General features: G+C 32.7%; 13 non-coding genes across 13 annotated transcripts; all 13 read left to right on the top strand.

Moving 5' to 3' along the window:
* Positions 1-1528: 1528 nt before the first annotated feature.
* Positions 1529-1602, top strand: TRNAI-AAU (transfer RNA isoleucine (anticodon AAU)). The gene has a single exon. It is a non-coding gene; the product is annotated as a tRNA-Ile (tRNA).
* A 1585-nt stretch (positions 1603-3187) lies between these two features.
* Positions 3188-3261, top strand: TRNAI-AAU (transfer RNA isoleucine (anticodon AAU)). The gene has a single exon. It is a non-coding gene; the product is annotated as a tRNA-Ile (tRNA).
* Positions 3262-4848: 1587 nt separating this feature from the next.
* On the top strand, positions 4849-4922 carry TRNAI-AAU (transfer RNA isoleucine (anticodon AAU)). Its single transcript has one exon. It is a non-coding gene; the product is annotated as a tRNA-Ile (tRNA).
* A 1588-nt stretch (positions 4923-6510) lies between these two features.
* TRNAI-AAU (transfer RNA isoleucine (anticodon AAU)) lies at positions 6511-6584 on the top strand. Its single transcript has one exon. It is a non-coding gene; the product is annotated as a tRNA-Ile (tRNA).
* A 1092-nt stretch (positions 6585-7676) lies between these two features.
* TRNAI-AAU (transfer RNA isoleucine (anticodon AAU)) lies at positions 7677-7750 on the top strand. The gene has a single exon. It is a non-coding gene; the product is annotated as a tRNA-Ile (tRNA).
* Positions 7751-9335: 1585 nt separating this feature from the next.
* TRNAI-AAU (transfer RNA isoleucine (anticodon AAU)) lies at positions 9336-9409 on the top strand. The gene has a single exon. It is a non-coding gene; the product is annotated as a tRNA-Ile (tRNA).
* A 1586-nt stretch (positions 9410-10995) lies between these two features.
* TRNAI-AAU (transfer RNA isoleucine (anticodon AAU)) lies at positions 10996-11069 on the top strand. Its single transcript has one exon. It is a non-coding gene; the product is annotated as a tRNA-Ile (tRNA).
* Positions 11070-12656: 1587 nt separating this feature from the next.
* On the top strand, positions 12657-12730 carry TRNAI-AAU (transfer RNA isoleucine (anticodon AAU)). The gene has a single exon. It is a non-coding gene; the product is annotated as a tRNA-Ile (tRNA).
* Positions 12731-14318: 1588 nt separating this feature from the next.
* Positions 14319-14392, top strand: TRNAI-AAU (transfer RNA isoleucine (anticodon AAU)). The gene has a single exon. It is a non-coding gene; the product is annotated as a tRNA-Ile (tRNA).
* A 1585-nt stretch (positions 14393-15977) lies between these two features.
* On the top strand, positions 15978-16051 carry TRNAI-AAU (transfer RNA isoleucine (anticodon AAU)). The gene has a single exon. It is a non-coding gene; the product is annotated as a tRNA-Ile (tRNA).
* A 1588-nt stretch (positions 16052-17639) lies between these two features.
* Positions 17640-17713, top strand: TRNAI-AAU (transfer RNA isoleucine (anticodon AAU)). The gene has a single exon. It is a non-coding gene; the product is annotated as a tRNA-Ile (tRNA).
* Positions 17714-19304: 1591 nt separating this feature from the next.
* Positions 19305-19378, top strand: TRNAI-AAU (transfer RNA isoleucine (anticodon AAU)). The gene has a single exon. It is a non-coding gene; the product is annotated as a tRNA-Ile (tRNA).
* A 1588-nt stretch (positions 19379-20966) lies between these two features.
* TRNAI-AAU (transfer RNA isoleucine (anticodon AAU)) lies at positions 20967-21040 on the top strand. Its single transcript has one exon. It is a non-coding gene; the product is annotated as a tRNA-Ile (tRNA).
* The last annotated feature ends 369 nt before the right edge of the window (positions 21041-21409 follow it).

The following is a 21409-nucleotide window of genomic DNA, read 5'->3' as shown; positions in this document are numbered from 1 at the left end:
AAAAAAATCATAGACACATATATCACAAAATCTCTTCAAATACATATCAGAAGCCAGTGGGAGTGTCAACTTTTGGCTGATGAAGATTTTGCTCTACATGGCTCAGAGACTTTTGTCTCAAATCAAGCAATATGGCATAACTAAGATATGCAAGGGCAAATTAATCAGTTATTATATTGCTGCTCAAACATAGAGGGCACTAGGTGTTACTAGAAGAAGAAGAAGATATGTGCTCCCCTCTCATTAGTGCACACTGAAGTAAAAAAATGGAGAATTTCTAAAGACCAGAGCACAAGTAATGGATCTCTGCATTCTTATTGCATCTTTTCTTATTTCCAAATATTTGACATACTTCTGATTTGATAAGTTTAAAAATGAGTTTAAACAAAGGACACCACTGAAGATGATGGAATTTATATGAATTTTAAATGAAGATTTGCAATATTCATACATTGAATGAAAATGGAGCTATGAACAAAAGAAAAATAAACAATGTTAGATCCCACGAGATATGAACTCAGATTACTAGATTCAAAGTCCAGGGTGCTAACAATTACACCATGGAACCCTCACCTGAGCAATGGCATCTACTGAAGTGCGCTCATCTTTTAAATGCAAAGAAAAGAAATTCAATACTTTATATATATTATTTCAAGTTTCTAATAAGCTCAGGGATGCAATAGGTATTATGTAGAATATTTGTCCAAAACCAATGATAATATATAAAAAGTAACCTATTTTTTAAAGGAGAAGATAGATACTAGAAACCTAAATGCCTAGGACAAATTTCAGTTGGAGCATCACCCCTTATGTTATCCTAGCATTGAATTGACAGTTTTTCTGTATTTCCATATTTGCATATCAGCCACTTACAATTGTTTCAAGCTTTATAACAGAGGACTGCCTTTTTTATAGACCAAGGATGAAAGTCTCTTGTGAGTTAAGTCTGATAATGACATCACAATTTGTAAATTAAGCTATAGTATGGTTACAGAGTGAAGACTGAATAAAAAGTGCTTTCCTATGGATTGAAGTTTGTATTTTCTTAAGCTGTGCATTCCAAAATGGGCTAGCATTCTTTATTTCCAATGGGCACATTAAGCTACTTCCCCAATATATATTTTTTTTTGTTAAAAGTTATTCATACACAACTTGGTAAAGCATACTAAATTTAATACATAATGGATTACATCCTGGGATTATCTTTTTCAACAATCTGTAAATTTACAATTAAAATTTGTGTATTAGATTTTTTAGATTGATTTTGCTTAGATTTGCATATACTCCTAGTCTAAATTGTCTATTTTTATACTATTACTAGATGCCTTAATCTTTGTTATTATCCTATCTATTATTTATTTTTATTTTGTAATGTGGAAAGAAACTGGAGCATTTTTATGATACCCATGCTTCAAGTGACTCTATGGCTTAAGCTTTTTTTTGAAAAATGAAATGCTATAAAAACAAAATATGATCTGTGCTTTGAGGTACATTTGCCAGTTTTGTGTTTGCTGGCAGTAATATCTGTGGCCTGTTAGCTCAGTTGGTTAGAGTGTGGTGCTAATAATGCCAAGGTCACGTGTTCGATCCCCGTATGGGCCATTTGCTTTTCTTGATGGACAAGAATGGAATAAGCTCATCGGTGGAGTGCATGAATACTTGAAAACATCATAGACACATATATCACAAAATCTCTTCAAATACATATCAGAAGCCAGTGGGAGTGTCATCCTTTGGCTGATGAAGATTTTTCTCTACATGGCTCAGTGACTTTTGTCTCAAATCAAGCAATATGGCATAACTAAGATATGCAAGGGCAAATTAATCAGTTATTATATTGCTGCTCAAACATAGAGGGCACTAGGTGTTACTAGAAGAAGAAGATATGTGCTCCCCTCTCATTAGTGCACACTGAAGTAAAAAAAATGGAGAATTTCTAAAGACCAGAGCACAAGTAATGGATCTCTGCATTCTTATTGCATCTTTTCTTATTTCCAAATATTTGACATACTTCTGATTTGATAAGTTTAAAAATGAGTTTAAACAAAGGACACCACTGAAGATGATGGAATTTATATGAATTTTAAATGAAGATTTGCAATACTCATACATTGAATGAAAATGGAGCTTTGAACAAAAGGAAAATAAACAATGTTAGCTCCCACGAGATATGAACTCAGATGACTAGATTCAAAGTCCAGGGTGCTAACAATTACACCATGGAACCCTCACCTGAGCAATGGCATCTACTGAAGTGCGCTCATCTTTTAAATGCAAAGAAAAGAAATTCAATACTTTATATATATTATTTCAAGTTTCTAATTAGCTCAGGGATGCAATAGGTATTATGTAGAATATTTGTCCAAAACCAATGATAATATATAAAAAGTAACCTATTTTTTAAAGGAGAAGATAGATACTAGAAACCTAAATGCCTAGGACCAATTTCAGTTGGAGCATCACCCCTTATGTTATCCTAGCATTGAATTGACAGTTTTTCTGTATTTCCATATTTGCATATCAGCCACTTACAATTGTTTCAAGCTTTATAACAGAGGACTGCCTTTTTTATAGACCAAGGATGAAAGTCTCTTGTGAGTTAAATCTGATAATGACATCACAATTTGTAAATTAAGCTATAGTATGATTACAGAGTGTAGACTGAATAAAAAGTGCTTTCCTATGGATTGAAGTTTGTATTTTCTTAAGCTTTGCATTCCAAAATGGGCTAGCATTCTTTATTTCCAATGGGCACATTAAGCTACTTCACCAATATATATTTTTTTGTGTTAAAAGTTATTCATACACAACTTGGTAAAACATACTAAATTTAATACATAATGGATTACATCCTGGGATTATCTTTTTCAACAATCTGTAAATTTACAATTAAAAATTGTGTATTAGATTTTTTAGATTGATTTTGCTTAGATTTGCATATACTCCTAGTCTAAATTGTCTATTTTTATACTATTACTAGATGCCTTAATCTTTGTTATTATCCTATCTAATATTTATTTTTATTTTGTAATGTGGAAAGAAACTGGAGCATTTTTATGATACCCATGCTTCAAGTGACTCTATGGCTTAAGCTTTTTTTTGAAAAATGAAATGCTATAAAAACAAAATATGATCTGTGCTTTGAGGTAAATTTGCCAGTTTTGTGTTTGCTTGCAGTAATATCTGTGGCCTTTTTGCTCAGTTGGTTAGAGCGTGGTGCTAATAACGCCAAGGTCATGGGTTCGATCCCCGTATGGGCCATATGCTAATCTTGATGGACAAGAACGGAATAAGCTTATTGGTGGAGTGCATGAATACTTGAAAACATCATAGACACATATATCACAAAATCTCTTTAAATACATATCAGAAGCCAGTGGGAGTGTCATCCTTTGGCTGATGAAGATTTTTCTCTACATGGCTCAGTGACTTTTGTCTCAAATCAAGCAATATGGCATAACTAAGATATGCAAGGGCACATTAATCAGTTATTATATTGCTGCTCAAACATAGAGGGCACTAGGTGTTACTAGAAGAAGAAGAAGAAATTTGCTCCCCTCTCATTAGTGCACACTGAAGTAAAAAAAATGGAGAATTTCTAAAGACCAGAGCACAAGTAATGGATCTCTACATTCTTATTGCATCTTTTCTTATTTCCAAATATTTGACATACTTCTGATTTGATAAGTTTAAAAATGAGTTTAAACAAAGGACACCACTGAAGATGATGGAATTTATATGAATTTTAAATAAAGATTTGCAATACTCATTCATTGAATGAAAATGGAGCTTTGAACAAAAGGAAAATAAACAATGTTAGCTCCCACGAGATATGAACTCAGATGACTAGATTCAAAGTCCAGGGTGCTAACAATTACACCATGGAACCCTCACCTGAGCAATGGCATCTACTGAAGTGCGCTCATCTTTTAAATGCAAAGAAAAGAAATTCAATACTTTATATATATTATTTCAAGTTTCTAATAAGCTCAGGGATGCAATAGGTATTATGTAGAATATTTGTCCAAACCCAATGATAATATATAAAAAGTAACCTATTTTTTAAAGGAGAAGATAGATACTAGAAACCAAAATGCCTAGGACCAATTTCAGTTGGAGCATCACCCCTTATGTTATCCTAGCATTGAATTGACAGTTTTTCTGTATTTCCATATTTGCATATCAGCCACTTACAATTGTTTCAAGCTTTATAACAGAGGACTGCCTTTTTTATAGACCAAGGATGAAAGTCTCTTGTGAGTTAAGTCTGATAATGACATCACAATTTGTAAATTAAGCTATAGTATGATTACAGAGTGTAGACTGAATAAAAAGTGCTTTCCTATGGATTGAATTTGTATTTTCTTAAGCTTTGCATTCCAAAATGGGCTAGCATTCTTTATTTCCAATGGGCACATTAAGCTAATTCCCCAATATATATTTTTTTGTGTTAAAAGTTATTCATACACAACTTGGTAAAACATACTAAATTTAATACATAATGGATTACATCCTGGGATTATCTTTTTCAACAATCTGTAAATTTACAATTAAAAATTGTGTATTAGATTTTTTAGATTGATTTTGCTTAGATTTGCATATACTCCTTGTCTAAATTGTCTATTTTTATACTATTACTAGATGCCTTAATCGGTGTTATTATCCTATCTAATATTTATTTTTATTTTGTAATGTGGAAAAAAACTGGAGCATTTTTATGATACCCATGCTTCAAGTGACTCTATGGCTTAAGCTTTTTTTTGAAAAATGAAATGCTATAAAAACAAAATATGATCTGTGCTTTGAGGTACATTTGCCAGTTTTGTGTTTGCTTGCAGCAATATCTGTGGCTGGTTAGCTCAGTTGGTTAGAGCGTGGTGCTAATAACGCCAAGGTCATGGGTTCGATCCCCGTATGGGCCATTTGCTTTTCTTGATGGACAAGAATGGAATAAGCTCATCGGTGGAGTGCATGAATACTTAAAAAAATCATAGACACATATATCACAAAATCTCTTCAAATACATATCAGAAGCCAGTGGGAGTGTCAACTTTTGGCTGATGAAGATTTTGCTCTACATGGCTCAGAGACTTTTGTCTCAAATCAAGCAATATGGCATAACTAAGATATGCAAGGGCAAATTAATCAGTTATTATATTGCTGCTCAAACATAGAGGGCACTAGGTGTTACTAGAAGAAGAAGAAGATATGTGCTCCCCTCTCATTAGTGCACACTGAAGTAAAAAAAATGGAGAATTTCTAAAGACCAGAGCACAAGTAATGGATCTCTGCATTCTTATTGCATCTTTTCTTATTTCCAAATATTTGACATACTTCTGATTTGATAAGTTTAAAAATGAGTTTAAACAAAGGACACCACTGAAGATGATGGAATTTATATGAATTTTAAATGAAGATTTGCAATATTCATACATTGAATGAAAATGGAGCTATGAACAAAAGAAAAATAAACAATGTTAGATCCCACGAGATATGAACTCAGATTACTAGATTCAAAGTCCAGGGTGCTAACAATTACACCATGGAACCCTCACCTGAGCAATGGCATCTACTGAAGTGCGCTCATCTTTTAAATGCAAAGAAAAGAAATTCAATACTTTATATATATTATTTCAAGTTTCTAATAAGCTCAGGGATGCAATAGGTATTATGTAGAATATTTGTCCAAAACCAATGATAATATATAAAAAGTAACCTATTTTTTAAAGGAGAAGATAGATACTAGAAACCTAAATGCCTAGGACAAATTTCAGTTGGAGCATCACCCCTTATGTTATCCTAGCATTGAATTGACAGTTTTTCTGTATTTCCATATTTGCATATCAGCCACTTACAATTGTTTCAAGCTTTATAACAGAGGACTGCCTTTTTTATAGACCAAGGATGAAAGTCTCTTGTGAGTTAAGTCTGATAATGACATCACAATTTGTAAATTAAGCTATAGTATGGTTACAGAGTGAAGACTGAATAAAAAGTGCTTTCCTATGGATTGAAGTTTGTATTTTCTTAAGCTGTGCATTCCAAAATGGGCTAGCATTCTTTATTTCCAATGGGCACATTAAGCTACTTCCCCAATATATATTTTTTTTTGTTAAAAGTTATTCATACACAACTTGGTAAAGCATACTAAATTTAATACATAATGGATTACATCCTGGGATTATCTTTTTCAACAATCTGTAAATTTACAATTAAAATTTGTGTATTAGATTTTTTAGATTGATTTTGCTTAGATTTGCATATACTCCTAGTCTAAATTGTCTATTTTTATACTATTACTAGATGCCTTAATCTTTGTTATTATCCTATCTATTATTTATTTTTATTTTGTAATGTGGAAAGAAACTGGAGCATTTTTATGATACCCATGCTTCAAGTGACTCTATGGCTTAAGCTTTTTTTTGAAAAATGAAATGCTATAAAAACAAAATATGATCTGTGCTTTGAGGTACATTTGCCAGTTTTGTGTTTGCTGGCAGTAATATCTGTGGCCTGTTAGCTCAGTTGGTTAGAGTGTGGTGCTAATAATGCCAAGGTCACGTGTTCGATCCCCGTATGGGCCATTTGCTTTTCTTGATGGACAAGAATGGAATAAGCTCATCGGTGGAGTGCATGAATACTTGAAAACATCATAGATATGAACTCAGATGACTAGATTCAAAGTCCAGGGTGCTAACAATTACACCATGGAACCCTCACCTGAGCAATGGCATCTACTGAAGTGCGCTCATCTTTTAAATGCAAAGAAAAGAAATTCAATACTTTATATATATTATTTCAAGTTTCTAATAAGCTCAGGGATGCAATAGGTATTATGTAGAATATTTGTCCAAACCCAATGATAATATATAAAAAGTAACCTATTTTTTAAAGGAGAAGATAGATACTAGAAACCAAAATGCCTAGGACCAATTTCAGTTGGAGCATCACCCCTTATGTTATCCTAGCATTGAATTGACAGTTTTTCTGTATTTCCATATTTGCATATCAGCCACTTACAATTGTTTCAAGCTTTATAACAGAGGACTGCCTTTTTTATAGACCAAGGATGAAAGTCTCTTGTGAGTTAAGTCTGATAATGACATCACAATTTGTAAATTAAGCTATAGTATGATTACAGAGTGTAGACTGAATAAAAAGTGCTTTCCTATGGATTGAATTTGTATTTTCTTAAGCTTTGCATTCCAAAATGGGCTAGCATTCTTTATTTCCAATGGGCACATTAAGCTAATTCCCCAATATATATTTTTTTGTGTTAAAAGTTATTCATACACAACTTGGTAAAACATACTAAATTTAATACATAATGGATTACATCCTGGGATTATCTTTTTCAACAATCTGTAAATTTACAATTAAAAATTGTGTATTAGATTTTTTAGATTGATTTTGCTTAGATTTGCATATACTCCTTGTCTAAATTGTCTATTTTTATACTATTACTAGATGCCTTAATCGGTGTTATTATCCTATCTAATATTTATTTTTTTATTTTGTAATGTGGAAAGAAACTGGAGCATTTTTATGATACCCATGCTTCAAGTGACTCTATGGCTTAAGCTTTTTTTTGAAAAATGAAATGCTATAAAAACAAAATATGATCTGTGCTTTGAGGTACATTTGCCAGTTTTGTGTTTGCTTGCAGCAATATCTGTGGCTGGTTAGCTCAGTTGGTTAGAGCGTGGTGCTAATAACGCCAAGGTCATGGGTTCGATCCCCGTATGGGCCATTTGCTTTTCTTGATGGACAAGAATGGAATAAGCTCATCGGTGGAGTGCATGAATACTTGAAAACATCATAGACACATATATCACAAAATCTCTTCAAATACATATCAGAAGCCAGTGGGAGTGTCATCCTTTGGCTGATGAAGATTTTTCTCTACATGGCTCAGTGACTTTTGTCTCAAATCAAGCAATATGGCATAACTAAGATATGCAAGGGCAAATTAATCAGTTATTATATTGCTGCTCAAACATAGAGGGCACTAGGTGTTACTAGAAGAAGAAGATATGTGCTCCCCTCTCATTAGTGCACACTGAAGTAAAAAAAATGGAGAATTTCTAAAGACCAGAGCACAAGTAATGGATCTCTGCATTCTTATTGCATCTTTTCTTATTTCCAAATATTTGACATACTTCTGATTTGATAAGTTTAAAAATGAGTTTAAACAAAGGACACCACGGAAGATGATGGAATTTATATGAATTTTAAATGAAGATTTGCAATACTCATACATTGAATGAAAATGGAGCTTTGAACAAAAGGAAAATAAACAATGTTAGCTCCCACGAGATATGAACTCAGATGACTAGATTCAAAGTCCAGGGTGCTAACAATTACACCATGGAACCCTCACCTGAGCAATGGCATCTACTGAAGTGCGCTCATCTTTTAAATGCAAAGAAAAGAAATTCAATACTTTATATATATTATTTCAAGTTTCTAATAAGCTCAGGGATGCAATAGGTATTATGTAGAATATTTGTCCAAAACCAATGATAATATATAAAAAGTAACCTATTTTTTAAAGGAGAAGATAGATACTAGAAACCTAAATGCCTAGGACCAATTTCAGTTGGAGCATCACCCCTTATGTTATCCTAGCATTGAATTGACAGTTTTTCTGTATTTCCATATTTGCATATCAGCCACTTACAAATGTTTCAAGCTTTATAACAGAGGACTGCCTTTTTTATAGACCAAGGATGAAAGTCTCTTGTGAGTTAAATCTGATAATGACATCACAATTTGTAAATTAAGCTATAGTATGATTACAGAGTGTAGACTGAATAAAAAGTGCTTTCCTATGGATTGAAGTTTGTATTTTCTTAAGCTTTGCATTCCAAAATGGGCTAGCATTCTTTATTTCCAATGGGCACATTAAGCTACTTCCCCAATATATATTTTTTTGTGTTAAAAGTTATTCATACACAACTTGGTAAAACATACTAAATTTAATACATAATGGATTACATCCTGGGATTATCTTTTTCAACAATCTGTAAATTTATAATTAAAAATTGTGTATTAGATTTTTTAGATTGATTTTGCTTAGATTTGCATATACTCCTTGTCTAAATTGTCTATTTTTATACTATTAGTTGATGCCTTAATCTTTGTTATTATCCTATCTAATATTTATTTTTATTTTGTAATGTGGATAGAAACTGGAGCATTTTTATGATACCCATGCTTCAAGTGACTCTATGGCTTAAGCTTTTTTTTGAAAAATGAAATGCTATAAAAACAAAATATGATCTGTGCTTTGAGGTACATTTGCCAGTTTTGTGTTTACTTGCAGTAATATCTGTGGCCTGTTAGCTCAGTTGGTTAGAGCATGGTGCTAATAACGCCAAGGTCACGGGTTCGATCCCCATATTTGCTTTTCTTGATGGACAAGAACGGAATAAGCTCATTGGTGGAGTGCATGAATACTTGAAAACATCATAGACACATATATCACAAAATCTCTTCAAATACATATCAGAAGCCAGTGGGAGTGTCATCCTTTGGCTGATGAAGATTTTTCTCTACATGGCTCAGTGACTTTTGTCTCAAATCAAGCAATATGGCATAACTAAGATATGCAAGGGCAAATTAATCAGTTATTATATTGCTGCTCAAACATAGAGGGCACTAGGTGTTACTAGAAGAAGAAGAAGAAGATATGTGCTCCCCTCTCATTAGTGCACACTGAAGTAAAAAAAAATGGAGAATTTCTAAAGACCAGAGCACAAGTAATGGATCTCTGCATTCTTATTGCATCTTTTCTTATTTCCAAATATTTGACATACTTCTGATTTGATAAGTTTAAAAATGAGTTTAAACAAAGGACACCACTGAAGATGATGGAATTTATATGAATTTTAAATGAAGATTTGCAATACTCATACATTGAATGAAAATGGAGCTTTGAACAAAAGGAAAAAAAAACAATGTTAGCTCCCACGAGATATGAACTCAGATTACTAGATTCAAAGTCCAGGTTGCTAACAATTACACCATGGAACCCTCACCTGAGCAATGGCATCTACTGAAGTGCGCTCATCTTTTAAATGCAAAGAAAAGAAATTCAATACTTTATATATATTATTTCAAGTTTCTAATAAGCTCAGGGATGCAATAGGTATTATGTAGAATATTTGTCCAAACCCAATGATAATATATAAAAAGTAACCTATTTTTTAAAGGAGAAGATAGATACTAGAAACCTAAATGCCTAGGACCAATTTCAGTTGGAGCATCACCCCTTATGTTATCCTAGCATTGAATTGACTGTTTTTCTGTATTTCCATATTTGCATATCAGCCACTTACAATTGATTCAAGCTTTATAACAGAGGACTGCCTTTTTTATAGACCAAGGATGAAAGTCTCTTGTGAGTTAAGTCTGAAAATGACATCACAATTTGTAAATTAAACTATAGTATGATTACAGAGTGTAGACTGAATAAAAAGTGCTTTCCTATGGATTGAAGTTTGTATTTTCTTAAGATTTGCATTCCAAAATGGGCTAGCATTCTTTATTTCCAATGGGCACATTAAGCTACTTCCCCAATATATATTTTTTTGTGTTAAAAGTTATTCATACACAACTTGGTAAAACATACTAAATTTAATACATAATGGATTACATCCTGGGATTATCTTTTTCAACAATCTGTAAATTTACAATTAAAAATTGTGTATTAGATTTTTTAAATTGATTTTGCTTAGATTTGCATATACTCCTAGTCTAAATTGTCTATTTTTATACTATTACGAGATGCCTTAATCTTTGTTATTATCCTATCTAATATTTATTTTTATTTTGTAATGTGGAAAGAAACTGGAGCATTTTTATGATACCCATGCTTCAAGTGACTCTATGGCTTAAGCTTTTTTTTGAAAAATGAAATGCTATAAAAACAAAATATGATCTGTGCTTTGAGGTACATTTGCCAGTTTTGTGTTTGCTGGCAGTAATATCTGTGGCCTGTTAGCTCAGTTGGTTAGAGTGTGGTGCTAATAATGCCAAGGTCACGTGTTCGATCCCCGTATGGGCCATTTGCTTTTCTTGATGGACAAGAATGGAATAAGCTCATCGGTGGAGTGCATGAATACTTGAAAACATCATAGACACATATATCACAAAATCTCTTCAAATACATATCAGAAGCCAGTGGGAGTGTCATCCTTTGGCTGATGAAGATTTTTCTCTACATGGCTCAGTGACTTTTGTCTCAAATCAAGCAATATGGCATAACTAAGATATGCAAGGGCAAATTAATCAGTTATTATATTGCTGCTCAAACATAGAGGGCACTAGGTGTTACTAGAAGAAGAAGAAGATATGTGCTCCCCTCTCATTAGTGCACACTGAAGTAAAAAAAATGGAGAATTTCTAAAGACCAGAGCACAAGTAATGGATCTCTGCATTCTTATTGCATCTTTTCTTATTTCCAAATATTTGACATACTTCTGATTTGATAAGTTTAAAAATGAGTTTAAACAAAGGACACCACTGAAGATGATGGAATTTATATGAATTTTAAATGAAGATTTGCAATACTCATACATTGAATGAAAATGGAGCTTTGAACAAAAGGAAAATAAACAATGTTAGCTCCCACGAGATATGAACTCAGATGACTAGATTCAAAGTCCAGGGTGCTAACAATTACACCATGGAACCCTCACCTGAGCAATGGCATCTACTGAAGTGCGCTCATCTTTTAAATGCAAAGAAAAGAAATTCAATACTTTATATATATTATTTCAAGTTTCTAATTAGCTCAGGGATGCAATAGGTATTATGTAGAATATTTGTCCAAAACCAATGATAATATATAAAAAGTAACCTATTTTTTAAAGGAGAAGATAGATACTAGAAACCTAAATGCCTAGGACCAATTTCAGTTGGAGCATCACCCCTTATGTTATCCTAGCATTGAATTGACAGTTTTTCTGTATTTCCATATTTGCATATCAGCCACTTACAATTGTTTCAAGCTTTATAACAGAGGACTGCCTTTTTTATAGACCAAGGATGAAAGTCTCTTGTGAGTTAAGTCTGATAATGACATCACAATTTGTAAATTAAGCTATAGTATGATTACAGAGTGTAGACTGAATAAAAAGTGCTTTCCTATGGATTGAATTTGTATTTTCTTAAGCTTTGCATTCCAAAATGGGCTAGCATTCTTTATTTCCAATGGGCACATTAAGCTAATTCCCCAATATATATTTTTTTGTGTTAAAAGTTATTCATACACAACTTGGTAAAACATACTAAATTTAATACATAATGGATTACATCCTGGGATTATCTTTTTCAACAATCTGTAAATTTACAATTAAAAATTGTGTATTAGATTTTTTAGATTGATTTTGCTTAGATTTGCATATACTCCTTGTCTAAATTGTCTATTTTTATACTATTACTAGATGCCTTAATCGGTGTTATTATCCTATCTAATATTTATTTTTATTTTGTAATGTGGAAAAAAACTGGAGCATTTTTATGATACCCATGCTTCAAGTGACTCTATGGCTTAAGCTTTTTTTTGAAAAATGAAATGCTATAAAAACAAAATATGATCTGTGCTTTGAGGTACATTTGCCAGTTTTGTGTTTGCTTGCAGCAATATCTGTGGCTGGTTAGCTCAGTTGGTTAGAGCGTGGTGCTAATAACGCCAAGGTCATGGGTTCGATCCCCGTATGGGCCATTTGCTTTTCTTGATGGACAAGAATGGAATAAGCTCATCGGTGGAGTGCATGAATACTTAAAAAAATCATAGACACATATATCACAAAATCTCTTCAAATACATATCAGAAGCCAGTGGGAGTGTCAACTTTTGGCTGATGAAGATTTTGCTCTACATGGCTCAGAGACTTTTGTCTCAAATCAAGCAATATGGCATAACTAAGATATGCAAGGGCAAATTAATCAGTTATTATATTGCTGCTCAAACATAGAGGGCACTAGGTGTTACTAGAAGAAGAAGAAGATATGTGCTCCCCTCTCATTAGTGCACACTGAAGTAAAAAAAATGGAGAATTTCTAAAGACCAGAGCACAAGTAATGGATCTCTGCATTCTTATTGCATCTTTTCTTATTTCCAAATATTTGACATACTTCTGATTTGATAAGTTTAAAAATGAGTTTAAACAAAGGACACCACTGAAGATGATGGAATTTATATGAATTTTAAATGAAGATTTGCAATATTCATACATTGAATGAAAATGGAGCTATGAACAAAAGAAAAATAAACAATGTTAGATCCCACGAGATATGAACTCAGATTACTAGATTCAAAGTCCAGGGTGCTAACAATTACACCATGGAACCCTCACCTGAGCAATGGCATCTACTGAAGTGCGCTCATCTTTTAAATGCAAAGAAAAGAAATTCAATACTTTATATATATTATTTCAAGTTTCTAATAAGCTCAGGGATGCAATAGGTATTATGTAGAATATTTGTCCAAAACCAATGATAATATATAAAAAGTAACCTATTTTTTAAAGGAGAAGATAGATACTAGAAACCTAAATGCCTAGGACAAATTTCAGTTGGAGCATCACCCCTTATGTTATCCTAGCATTGAATTGACAGTTTTTCTGTATTTCCATATTTGCATATCAGCCACTTACAATTGTTTCAAGCTTTATAACAGAGGACTGCCTTTTTTATAGACCAAGGATGAAAGTCTCTTGTGAGTTAAGTCTGATAATGACATCACAATTTGTAAATTAAGCTATAGTATGGTTACAGAGTGAAGACTGAATAAAAAGTGCTTTCCTATGGATTGAAGTTTGTATTTTCTTAAGCTGTGCATTCCAAAATGGGCTAGCATTCTTTATTTCCAATGGGCACATTAAGCTACTTCCCCAATATATATTTTTTTTTGTTAAAAGTTATTCATACACAACTTGGTAAAGCATACTAAATTTAATACATAATGGATTACATCCTGGGATTATCTTTTTCAACAATCTGTAAATTTACAATTAAAATTTGTGTATTAGATTTTTTAGATTGATTTTGCTTAGATTTGCATATACTCCTAGTCTAAATTGTCTATTTTTATACTATTACTAGATGCCTTAATCTTTGTTATTATCCTATCTATTATTTATTTTTATTTTGTAATGTGGAAAGAAACTGGAGCATTTTTATGATACCCATGCTTCAAGTGACTCTATGGCTTAAGCTTTTTTTTGAAAAATGAAATGCTATAAAAACAAAATATGATCTGTGCTTTGAGGTACATTTGCCAGTTTTGTGTTTGCTGGCAGTAATATCTGTGGCCTGTTAGCTCAGTTGGTTAGAGTGTGGTGCTAATAATGCCAAGGTCACGTGTTCGATCCCCGTATGGGCCATTTGCTTTTCTTGATGGACAAGAATGGAATAAGCTCATCGGTGGAGTGCATGAATACTTGAAAACATCATAGACACATATATCACAAAATCTCTTCAAATACATATCAGAAGCCAGTGGGAGTGTCATCCTTTGGCTGATGAAGATTTTTCTCTACATGGCTCAGTGACTTTTGTCTCAAATCAAGCAATATGGCATAACTAAGATATGCAAGGGCAAATTAATCAGTTATTATATTGCTGCTCAAACATAGAGGGCACTAGGTGTTACTAGAAGAAGAAGATATGTGCTCCCCTCTCATTAGTGCACACTGAAGTAAAAAAAATGGAGAATTTCTAAAGACCAGAGCACAAGTAATGGATCTCTGCATTCTTATTGCATCTTTTCTTATTTCCAAATATTTGACATACTTCTGATTTGATAAGTTTAAAAATGAGTTTAAACAAAGGACACCACTGAAGATGATGGAATTTATATGAATTTTAAATGAAGATTTGCAATACTCATACATTGAATGAAAATGGAGCTTTGAACAAAAGGAAAATAAACAATGTTAGCTCCCACGAGATATGAACTCAGATGACTAGATTCAAAGTCCAGGGTGCTAACAATTACACCATGGAACCCTCACCTGAGCAATGGCATCTACTGAAGTGCGCTCATCTTTTAAATGCAAAGAAAAGAAATTCAATACTTTATATATATTATTTCAAGTTTCTAATTAGCTCAGGGATGCAATAGGTATTATGTAGAATATTTGTCCAAAACCAATGATAATATATAAAAAGTAACCTATTTTTTAAAGGAGAAGATAGATACTAGAAACCTAAATGCCTAGGACCAATTTCAGTTGGAGCATCACCCCTTATGTTATCCTAGCATTGAATTGACAGTTTTTCTGTATTTCCATATTTGCATATCAGCCACTTACAATTGTTTCAAGCTTTATAACAGAGGACTGCCTTTTTTATAGACCAAGGATGAAAGTCTCTTGTGAGTTAAATCTGATAATGACATCACAAATTGTAAATTAAGCTATAGTATGATTACAGAGTGTAGACTGAATAAAAAGTGCTTTCCTATGGATTGAAGTTTGTATTTTCTTAAGCTTTGCATTCCAAAATGGGCTAGCATTCTTTATTTCCAATGGGCACATTAAGCTACTTCACCAATATATATTTTTTTGTGTTAAAAGTTATTCATACACAACTTGGTAAAACATACTAAATTTAATACATAATGGATTACATCCTGGGATTATCTTTTTCAACAATCTGTAAATTTACAATTAAAAATTGTGTATTAGATTTTTTAGATTGATTTTGCTTAGATTTGCATATACTCCTAGTCTAAATTGTCTATTTTTATACTATTACTAGATGCCTTAATCTTTGTTATTATCCTATCTAATATTTATTTTTATTTTGTAATGTGGAAAGAAACTGGAGCATTTTTATGATACCCATGCTTCAAGTGACTCTATGGCTTAAGCTTTTTTTTGAAAAATGAAATGCTATAAAAACAAAATATGATCTGTGCTTTGAGGTAAATTTGCCAGTTTTGTGTTTGCTTGCAGTAATATCTGTGGCCTTTTTGCTCAGTTGGTTAGAGCGTGGTGCTAATAACGCCAAGGTCATGGGTTCGATCCCCGTATGGGCCATATGCTAATCTTGATGGACAAGAACGGAATAAGCTTATTGGTGGAGTGCATGAATACTTGAAAACATCATAGACACATATATCACAAAATCTCTTTAAATACATATCAGAAGCCAGTGGGAGTGTCATCCTTTGGCTGATGAAGATTTTTCTCTACATGGCTCAGTGACTTTTGTCTCAAATCAAGCAATATGGCATAACTAAGATATGCAAGGGCACATTAATCAGTTATTATATTGCTGCTCAAACATAGAGGGCACTAGGTGTTACTAGAAGAAGAAGAAGAAATTTGCTCCCCTCTCATTAGTGCACACTGAAGTAAAAAAAATGGAGAATTTCTAAAGACCAGAGCACAAGTAATGGATCTCTACATTCTTATTGCATCTTTTCTTATTTTCAAATATTTGACATACTTCTGATTTGATAAGTTTAAAAATGAGTTTAAACAAAGGACACCACTGAAGATGATGGAATTTATATGAATTTTAAATGAAGATTTGCAATACTCATACATTGAATGAAAATGGAGCTTTGAACAAAAGGAAAAAAAACAATGTTAGCTCCCACGAGATATGAACTCAGATTACTAGATTCAAAGTCCAGGTTGCTAACAATTACACCATGGAACCCTCACCTGAGCAATGGCATCTACTGAAGTGCGCTCATCTTTTAAATGCAAAGAAAAGAAATTCAATACTTTATATATATTATTTCAAGTTTCTAATAAGCTCAGGGATGCAATAGGTATTATGTAGAATATTTGTCCAAAACCAATGATAATATATAAAAAGTCACCTATTTTTTAAAGGAGAAGATAGATACTAGAAACCTAAATGCCTAGGACCAATTTCAGTTGGAGCATCACCCCTTATGTTATCCTAGCATTGAATTGACAGTTTTTCTGTATTTCCATATTTGCATATCAGCCACTTACAATTGTTTCAAGCTTTATAACAGAGGACTGCCTTTTTTATAGACCAAGGATGAAAGTCTCTTGTGAGTTAAATCTGATAATGACATCACAATTTGTAAATTAAGCTATAGTATGATTACAGAGTGTAGACTGAATAAAAAGTGCTTTCCTATGGATTGAAGTTTGTATTTTCTTAAGCTTTGCATTCCAAAATGGGCTAGCATTCTTTATTTCCAATGGGCACATTAAGCTACTTCCCCAATATATATTTTTTTGTGTTAAAAGTTATTCATACACAACTTGGTAAAACATACTAAATTTAATACATAATGGATTACATCCTGGGATTATCTTTTTCAACAATCTGTAAATTTACAATTAAAAATTGTGTATTAGATTTTTTAAATTGATTTTGCTTAGATTTGCATATACTCCTTGTCTAAATTGTCTATTTTTATACTATTAGTTGATGCCTTAATCTTTGTTATTATCCTATCTAATATTTATTTTTATTTTGTAATGTGGATAGAAACTGGAGCATTTTTATGATACCCATGCTTCAAGTGACTCTATGGCTTAAGCTTTTTTTTGAAAAATGAAATGCTATAAAAACAAAACATGATCTGTGCTTTGAGGTACATTTGCCAGTTTTGTGTTTGCTTGCAGTAATATCTGTGGCCTGTTAGCTCAGTTGGTTAGAGCGTGGTGCTAATAACGCCAAGGTCACGGGTTCGATCCCCGTATGGGCCATTTGCTTTTCTTGATGGACAGGAACGGAATAAGCTCATTGGTGGAGTGCATGAATACTTAAAAACATCATAGACACATATATCACAAAATCTCTTCAAATACATATCAGAAGCCAGTGGGAGTGTCATCCTTTGGCTGATGAAGATTTTTCTCTACATGGCTCAGTGACTTTTGTCTCAAATCAAGCAATATGGCATAACTAAGATATGCAAGGGCAAATTAATCAGTTATTATATTGCTGCTCAAACATAGAGGGCACTAGGTGTTACTAGAAGAAGAAGAAGAAGATATGTGCTCTCCTCTCATTAGTGCACACTGAAGTAAAAAAAATGGAGAATTTCTAAAGACCAGAGCACAAGTAATGGATCTCTGCATTCTTATTGCATCTTTTCTTATTTCCAAATATTTGACATACTTCTGATTTGATAAGTTTAAAAATGAGTTTAAACAAAAGACACCACTGAAGATGATGGAATTTATATGAATTTTAAATGAAGATTTGCAATACTCATACATTGAATGAAAATGGAGCTTTGAACAAAAGGAAAATAAACAATGTTAGCTCCCACGAGATATGAACTCAGATTACTAGATTCAAAGTCCAGGTTGCTAACAATTACATCATGGAACCCTCACCTGAGCAATGGCATCTACTGAAGTGCGCTCATCTTTTAAATGCAAAGAAAAGAAATTCAATACTTTATATATATTATTTCAAGTTTCTAATAAGCTCAGGGAAGCAATAGGTATTATGTAGAATATTTGTCCAAACCCAATGATAATATATAAAAAGTAACCTATTTTTTAAAGGAGAAGATAGATACTAGAAACCTAAATGCCTAGGACCAATTTCAGTTGGAGCATCACCCCTTATGTTATCCTAGCATTGAATTGACAGTTTTTCTGTATTTCCATATTTGCATATCAGCCACTTACAATTGTTTCAAGCTTTATAACAGAGGACTGCCTTTTTTATAGACCAAGGATGAAAGTCTCTTGTGAGTTAAGTCTGATAATGACATCACAATTTGTAAATTAAGCTATAGTATGATTACAGAGTGTAGACTGAATAAAAAGTGCTTTCCTATGGATTGAAGTTTGTATTTTCTTAAGATTTGCATTCCAAAATGGGCTAGCATTCTTTATTTCCAATGGGCACATTGAGCTACTTCCCCAATATATATTTTTTTGTGTTAAAAGTTATTCATACACAACTTGGTAAAACATACTAAATTTAATACATAATGGATTACATCCTGGGATTATCTTTTTCAACAATCTGTAAATTTACAATTAAAAATTGTGTATTAGATTTTTTAGATTGATTTTGCTTAGATTTGCATATACTCCTAGTCTAAATTGTCTATTTTTATACTATTACTAGATGCCTTAATCTTTGTTATTATCCTATCTAATATTTATTTTTATTTTGTAATGTGGAAAGAAACTGGAGCATTTTTATGATACCCATGCTTCAAGTGACTCTATGGCTTAAGCTTTTTTTTGAAAAATGAAACGCTATAAAAACAAAATATGATCTGTGCTTTGAGGTACATTTGCCAGTTTTGTGTTTGCTTGCAGTAACATCTGTGGCCGGTTAGCTCAGTTGGTTAGAGCGTGGTGCTAATAACGCCAAGGTCACGGGTTCGATCCCCGTATGGGCCATTTGCTTTTCTTGATGGACAAGAATGGAATAAGCTCATCGGTGGAGTGCATGAATACTTGAAAACATCATAGACACATATATCACAAAATCTCTTCAAATACATATCAGAAGCCAGTGGGAGTGTCATCCTTTGGCTGATGAAGATTTTTCTCTACTTGGCTCAGTGACTTTTGTCTCAAATCAAGCAATATGGCATAACTAAGATATGCAAGGGCAAATTAATCAGTTATTATATTGCTGCTCAAACATAGAGGGCACTAGGTGTTACTAGAAGAAGAAGAAGATATGTGCTCCCCTCTCATTAGTGCACACTGAAGTAAAAAAAATGGAGAATTTCTAAAGACCAGAGCACAAGTAATGGATCTCTGCATTCTTATTGCATCTTTTCTTATTTACAAATATTTGACATACTTCTGATTTGATAAGTTTAAAAATGAGTTTAAACAAAGGACACCACTGAAGATGATGGAATTTATATGAATTTTAAATGAAGATTTGCAATACTCATACATTGAATGAAAATGGAGCTTTGAACAAAAGGAAAATAAACAATGTTAGCTCCCACGAGATATGAACTCAGATGACTAGATTCAAAATCCAGGGTGCTAACAATTACACCATGGAACCCTCACCTGAGCAATGGCATCTACTGAAGTGCGCTCATCTTTTAAATGCAAAGAAAAGAAATTCAATACTTTATATATATTATTTCAAGTTTCTAATAAGCTCAGGGATGCAATAGGTATTATGTAGAATATTTGTCCAAAACCAATGATAATATATAAAAAGTAACCTATTTTTTAAAGGAGAAGATAGATACTAGAAACCTAAATGCCTAGGACCAATTTCAGTTGGAGCATCACCCCTTATGTAATCCTAGCATTGAATTGACAGTTTTTCTGTATTTCCATATTTGCATATCAGCCACTTACAATTGTTTCAAGCTTTATAACAGAGGACTGCCTTTTTTATAGACCAAGGATGAAAGTCTCTCGTGAGTTAAATCTGATAATGACATCACAATTTGTAAATTAAGCTATAGTATGATTACAGAGTGTAGACTGAATAAAAAGTGCTTTCCTATGGATTGAAGTTTGTATTTTCTTAAGCTTTGCATTCCAAAATGGGCTAGCATTCTTTATTTCCAATGGGCACATTAAGCTACTTCCCCAATATATATTTTTTTGTGTTAAAAGTTATTCATACACAACTTGGTAAAACATACTAAATTTAATACATAATGGATTACATCCTGGGATTATCTTTTTCAACAATCTGTAAATTTACAATTAAAAATTGTGTATTAGATTTTTTAGATTGATTTTGCTTAGATTTGCATATACTCCTTGTCTAAATTGTCTATTTTTATACTATTAGTTGATGCCTTAATCTTTGTTATTATCCTATCTAATATTTATTTTTATTTTGTAATGTGGATAGAAACTGGAGCATTTTTATGATACCCATGCTTCAAGTGACTCTATGGCTTAAGCTTTTTTTTGAAAAATGAAATGCTATAAAAACAAAATATGATCTGTGCTTTGAGGTATATTTGCCAGTTTTGTGTTTGCTTGCAGTAATATCTGTGGCCTGTTAGCTCAGTTGGTTAGAGCGTGGTGCTAATAATGCCAAGGTCACGGGTTCGATCCCCGTATGGGCCATTTGCTTTACTTGATGGACAAGAACGGAATAAGCTCATTGGTGGAGTGCAGGAATACTTAAAAACATCATAGACACATATATCACAAAATCTCTTCAAATACATATCAGAAGCCAGTGGGAGTGTCATCCTTTGGCTGATGAAGATTTTTCTCTACATGGCTCAGTGACTTTTGTCTCAAATCAAGCAATATGGCATAACTAAGATATGCAAGGGCAAATTAATCAGTTATTATATTGCTGCTCAAACATAGAGGGCACTAGGTGTTACTAGAAGAAGAAGAAGAAGATATGTGCTCTCCTCTCATTAGTGCACACTGAAGTAAAAAAAATGGAGAATTTCTAAAGACCAGAGCATAAGTAATGGATCT

The sequence above is a fragment of the Pseudophryne corroboree genome, chromosome 11, assembly GCF_028390025.1.
Source record: "Pseudophryne corroboree isolate aPseCor3 chromosome 11, aPseCor3.hap2, whole genome shotgun sequence".
Lineage (NCBI taxonomy): Eukaryota > Metazoa > Chordata > Amphibia > Anura > Myobatrachidae > Pseudophryne > Pseudophryne corroboree.
This window is presented reverse-complemented; position numbering and strand designations above follow the sequence as displayed.